Genomic DNA, 6,410 nt, shown 5'->3' with positions numbered 1-6,410 from the left:
TCTTTACGACTTTCTCTCCTCGAGATTTTTTCAAGGGAAATAACTTCTTATAAGGGTTAACAACAAAATGATTGTATATATTAATTAACATTGCCATCTGGTCTTGTAGATGTTGCCGTTTTCAGATGGATTCTATCTTGAATACTTTTTGAGAAAAATGTAAAAGAAAGAAATTGCTTCAAGGAGACATAACTTTCATAGGGAATGATGAAATCCTTAGCAGCCTTATATGGTTACACATCATGATGAGATCTAACTATTGTCCAAAAAAGGTCATGGTATCTTCTAAAACAACGAGGGGGGACATGTCGAAAAAACCCAATAAAAGGGAGATAACTTCTAGAGGGGATGATGAAATCCTACACAGCCTCATCTGGTAATACTTCATGATAAGTTTTACCGATGGTCCATATTTTGTCTTGATAACTCCAATAGAAACGAGGGGAGGCCATGCCAAAAAAATGTTGAAAGATTCCTAAACTGTTCGGATCATCATCCCAAAAATAAATCCCAACATTCCTTTTTTAGTATTGAACCTTCTGAAAAAAATTCATTAAGATCTATTCACTTAAACTAAAGTTATTATCCGGAAACTAAAGTGTCTTCGGACGACAACGACACAGACGACGACATCATACCATTATACGAACCAAATTTTTTCTGGGGTCGTATAAAAAGGGAGGTAACTTCTAAAGGGGATGATGAAATCCTACAAAAGGTCATCTTGTAAAACTTCATAATAAGTTCTATCGATGGTTCAAATTTGGTATTGATAGCTGCAATAGACGTTGTAGGAGGGCCTTTACTTAGAAATAGTAATTGATGACATGTTTATTGAACTATTACCTTTTTAAAAGTTTAAAACTTTGGAAGGCTATATGAAATAAAAACTATGGTAAATTTATAAATATTTTTTCTTTCTTTGTCAATTCAGTCCCTTATTTTGTGGTTTTTGTTTTTCACTTTCTGAAATTGAAAAAGAAAAACATGTATTAGAATAATATTTATGATACAAAATGAAGCAAAATATGTGCACCAGACCAAAGATTTGAAAAGTGACACTATGCAAATTCTTGATTATACACAGATTATCTTTTAATAAATAATATTTTATAAAGAAACATAATTGAATCATCTTAATTGTGTCAAATTAAATTCGTTATTGATATTCAGTGTAATATATCAATTGCATGTAACTTTTAAACAATTGGTTAATACATGTTTTTTTTTATTATATTTGTAATATGCATATCTCAAAGACTATTTTTATGTTTTTATACGACCGCAAATTTTGAAAAAATTTTCGTCGTATATTGCTATCACGTTGGCGTCGTCGTCGTCGTCGTCGTCGTCGTCGTCGTCGTCGTCGTCGTCGTCGTCGTCCGAATACTTTTAGTTTTCGCACTCTAACTTTAGTAAAAGTGAATAGAAATCTATGAAATTTTAACACAAGGTTTATGACCATAAAAGGAAGGCTGGTATTGATTTTGGGAGTTTTGGTCCCAATATTTTTGGAATTAGGGGCCAAAAAGGGCCCAAATAAGCATTTTCTTGGTTTTCGCACTATAACTTTAGTTTAAGTTAATAGAAATCTATGAAATTTTGACACAAGGTTTATGACCACAAAAGAAAGGTTGGGATTGATTTTGGGAGTTTTGGTTTCAACAGTTTAGGAATTAGGGGCCAAAAAAGGGCCCAAATAAGCATTATTCTTGGTTTTCGAACAATAACTTTAGTTAAAGTAAATAGAAATCAATGAAATTTAAACACAATGTTTATGACCACAAAAGGAAGGTTGGTATTGATTTTGGGAGTTTCGGTCCGAACAGTTTAGGAATTAGGGGCCAAAAAGGGACCCAAATAAGCATTTTTCTTGGTTTTCGCACCATAGCGTTAGTATTAGTAAATAGAAATCTATGAAATTTAAACAACAACGTTTATGACTATAAAAGTAAGGTTTGTATTGATTTTGGGAGTTTTGGTCCCAACAGTTAAGGAAAAAGGGGCCCAAAGGGTCCAAAATTAAACTTTGTTTGATTTCATCAAAATTGAATAATTGGGGTTCTTTAATATGCCGAATCTAACTGTGTATGTAGATTCTTAATTTTTGGTCCCGTTTTCAAATTGGTCTACATTAAGGTCCAAAGGGTCCAAAATTAAACTTAGTTTGATTTTAACAAAAATTGAAACCTTGGGGTTCTTTGATATGCTGAATCTAAAAATGTACTTAGATTTTTGATTATTGGCCCAGTTTTCAAGTTGGCCCAAATTGAGGTCCAAATTAAACATTGTTTGATTTCATCAAAAATTGAATAATTGGGGTTCTTTGATATGCCAAATCTAACTGTGTATGTAGATTCTTAATTTTTGGTCCAGTTTTAAAATTGGTCTAAATTAAAGTGCAAAGGGTCCAAAATTAAACTAATTTTGATTTTAACAAAAATCAAATTCTTGGGCCTCTTTGATATGCTGAATCTAAACATGTACTTAGATTTTTGATTATGGGCCCAGTTTTCAAGTTGGTCCAAATCAGGATCTAAAATTATTATATTAAGTATTGTGCAATAGCAAGTCTTTTCAATTGCACAGTATTGTGCAATGGCAAGAAATATCTAATTTCACAATATTGTGAAATAGCAAATTTTTTTTTAATTAAGAGTTATCTTTCTTTGTCCAGTAAAGTAAGCAAGAAATATCTGCAAGAATTTTTTTTAATTGGAGTTATCTTTCTTTGCCCAGAATCAACTTAAATCTTTGTTATATACAATATACAGTGTATATTCACTTTTTACTACCAACTGATAAATTTAAATAATCTTTACCATTCAGTGATAACAACCAGTTTTTTTTACATCTTAATATTTTATGATGTATTTAAATGAGTAGTAATTGTTGCAAACTCCATTAGAATATTTTAATTGAAATTAGTTTTGGAATAAGGGAAAGGGGGATGTGATTAAAAAATTGGGTTCAATTTTTCTCATTTGAAATTTCATAAATAAAAAGAAAATTTCTTCAAACATTTTTTTGAGAGGATTAATATTCAACAGCATAGTGAATTGCTCTAAGAATACATTCATTCTGTGTCAGAAACCTATGCTGTGTCAACTATTTAATCACAATCCAAATTTAGAGCGGAATCCAGCTTGAATGTTGTGTCCATACTTGCCCCAACTGTTCAGGGTTCAACCTCTGCGGTCGTATAAAGCTACGCCCTGCGGAGCATCTGGTTATAATATGTATTGTTTATCAATTTTATATTTAGTTTCATATAAAATGAATATTATAAATCCAGATTATGGTGGTTATATTGTATAAGAGTGATATTTAAAGTTCACTATAGCAACAGACAAACAGACAGACAGACAGTGGTCAGAGCACTATTTCATAATTAACTCATAAGTGTTTATGATAATTACTTCTAAAAGGAATAATTATGTTTTGTAGCACTATTTATGTTTTTGTTTTTGATATATATATATATATATTATGAGTGTAACATATTCGTTGACTTCAGTCCTTTATTTTTATAGTATATTTGGATGTTACTATGACCTTCATTATCACTGAAGTTGTTGTTTAGGGTCCTGCTTAAGTATTTCTCCAAGTACTGAATTTTCTAACTGTATTGAAAACCCATTGCTGGCCTTCTACTGTTATTTGCTCTTTGATCGGGTTGTTATTTCTTTGAGACATTCCCCATATCCATTCAATTGTATTATAATGTAACTTTTATCTATTATAATTAGAAAAAGAATATTGGCTTTTTAAACAATTGAATGGACATGTATCTTGTACTAGCATCATTCAGACATAATAAATAAGACATTTTGGAAATTTTTAATAGTTATTACCTTTGTATATAATTACATTGTTTGTTCCAACATTTACGTTGAAGTTTGTCTGTAAATAGATAAGAAAAAAATAATTAGCATTTTGAGAGTATTCCAATTTATTGCATATTACACTTTATTTTATAAATTAATTGTATTGGAACAAAATACTAATTTTCATTGTTTAAATTTTATAACAAATATAAATTCATTTTCTTCAATCGTGACAAATGTGAAAAAAGCAAACTTATGATATGTAATAATGTCAAAAATTAAAAACAGCATTCATTTTTGTCAACATAATTGAATTAATGTAATTGTCTTATACATTAGAGTTTTTTACATAAGTTTTTTTACCATGTAAGTAATATCACAGTTTTTTCCCCATTCATATAACTTCTTTTATATTTTTTTATGAAACCTTTTTAGTTGTTTGTATTGGTAGTTGCAAAAACCGTATTTAATACTCTATTTCATACATATGTAAATGGGTTTTGTCAGAATTAAAATAGTTTTTCCATTTTCATTTCTTGTTATTTAAGGATCTCTTTCAGTTGACTATGAAAAAAATATTTGCTCATTGTTTAACATAATTAAGTGACCTATTGTAAATATATATATATGTTTCTCATTTTGCAATCATCTCACATTTCTTATTTTAAAATATAACTAAAGTGAATATCTATTGTTAATTAGTTTTAATTAATACTTACTGGAGATCCCTTTCCATTGTTAATAACTGTAATAGCTGCAGCTGCAGCTATTATAGAAACTGTTTTTACAGTTATCATCATTATCAGAAATACATTTTTAAATCAATAAAAACATGTATTATGTCACATTATGATATTTATATGCCAATTGTACTTAAAATAGGCATTGTGCGAATATTGGACAGTTAATTAATCATTGTATTGGAATGAAATTCTAACTTGATCTATAACTTAATTTGTCATGGTATATACTATAAAAGATAACAAACAAACCTAACACTTAATTCTTCAAACAAATTACTGAAGAAAAGGGGAAACAATCAAAATGTCATTTATCTTTATTAATACAATGTCTTTTACAATTGTTTAAAAAACAGTTTTTCCGCATTGTATATAGTAAATATAGTAAGATTTTGTTTGTAACACCAGCAGGTAATTTTTTTTTATCTGAACTACTGTTGTGACGAAACTTAGTGTCCCTCGTCCAAACAACTCTCAACATATTCATTTGACCAGTACCAACAGACGATGGAACTTAGTGCCCTTCGTCCAAACATCCCTTCAGATTATCAAGAATAAACAACGAGAACTCAGTTTTGCTGGTAGGAAAATGATGTTTATATTTAAACTTTCTTTTTGATCAAAATAATTTACAATGTACTAATTAGACACATTAACGATAAAAAAAATATGATATCTAGACAAAGTACAAGTGTTCTTGTTTCGTAAATTGCTGACATTAATTCTTGAATTCCATGCCAATTAACTGTGCTATTTATATTGAGTTATGCAGTACGTATGAAACATCTGCTTTTTGACTTTCTTATGATCATCCTATTTATAGTTTGTGGAGTGAATACTTAATGATTTTTTTCTGAGATATATACCACTAGATTCAAGACCATAAAACTGTAGAATGGTTATAAATCTGTTTCAGCACTTGATGATTATGGACTATTGTGAAGTGAAATGGTCGCTCCCTAAAAAAATGTATCATTATACATAAAATAACAAAAACATTAATTAATGGTGGAACTGCTCCTCTACATATCACATCATAATTATTTTATGATAATCAGGTCTTTCTTAGCGGGCTGTGATGAAATCAACAGAAATTAATGCATGAATTTTTTTTGTTTCAAGTAAAGAACATCAATATTAATTTTATTACAACAACCACCTATAGATGTAATCACAGAGACTTGTCTTTAAATTGGTCAGACGATTAGGGTTTGGTGTTGGCCGATCAACATAAGTGGTCACACTAATTCCACCAAACCAAAATTTTGTGAATTGACCATACACATGATACATGCCATAATTATTCTGACAAATAACGGAATACCCATCTTTTGTTGATATAGTTTTTTACACATATTTTTGAACTAACGTGAACTGTTGAATCAGCTGTTGCAAATTGAAAATGGGAAATCCCTATTAGTCTAAACATAGATGCACCCACCTGCATCATGTAAATATTTCCAGCATAAAATGTGTAGGCAAGTGCTAGATCTTTGTAACATCTCTGTCTGATCAACAGAGAAATTGTGTATTTTCTTTATTGCAGATATATATCTATGTATATATATACATCTCGTCTAAACATCAACCCAACAATGTTAGATCTGTAAATTTGCTTTCGGTGGCCATATGTTACCTTTCCACGTCAGTTTTAATCTAGCGGCGTACTACAGTACATGATATATTAGGCATGAAGATGTATATATATATATATATTTTACCTCAGTTTACGTTTTTATATAAAATAAGTACACAATATTTTGACTGTTTTTTTGTCTTTGTCATTGACCACATTCGTTTCCATCTTCTGTTTCAATTACAACCGTAATCCGTAGGTGACCTG

The 6,410-nt window shown here is 29.7% G+C and overlaps 1 long non-coding RNA gene across 1 annotated transcript; it reads right to left on the bottom strand.

Annotated features, from left to right (window-relative positions):
* Positions 1-917: 917 nt before the first annotated feature.
* On the bottom strand, positions 918-4,631 carry LOC134719692 (uncharacterized). Its single transcript, XR_010107662.1, has 3 exons — positions 4,547-4,631; positions 3,855-3,903; positions 918-966 (listed from the first exon to the last, which is right to left on the bottom strand). It is a non-coding gene; the product is annotated as an uncharacterized LOC134719692 (long non-coding RNA).
* Positions 4,632-6,410: the final 1,779 nt, after the last annotated feature.

This window comes from Mytilus trossulus, chromosome 5 (genome assembly GCF_036588685.1).
Source record: "Mytilus trossulus isolate FHL-02 chromosome 5, PNRI_Mtr1.1.1.hap1, whole genome shotgun sequence".
Classification (NCBI taxonomy): domain Eukaryota; kingdom Metazoa; phylum Mollusca; class Bivalvia; order Mytilida; family Mytilidae; genus Mytilus; species Mytilus trossulus.
The sequence above is the reverse complement of the archived record's forward strand: the minus strand, read 5'-3'. Positions and strand labels throughout refer to the sequence as shown.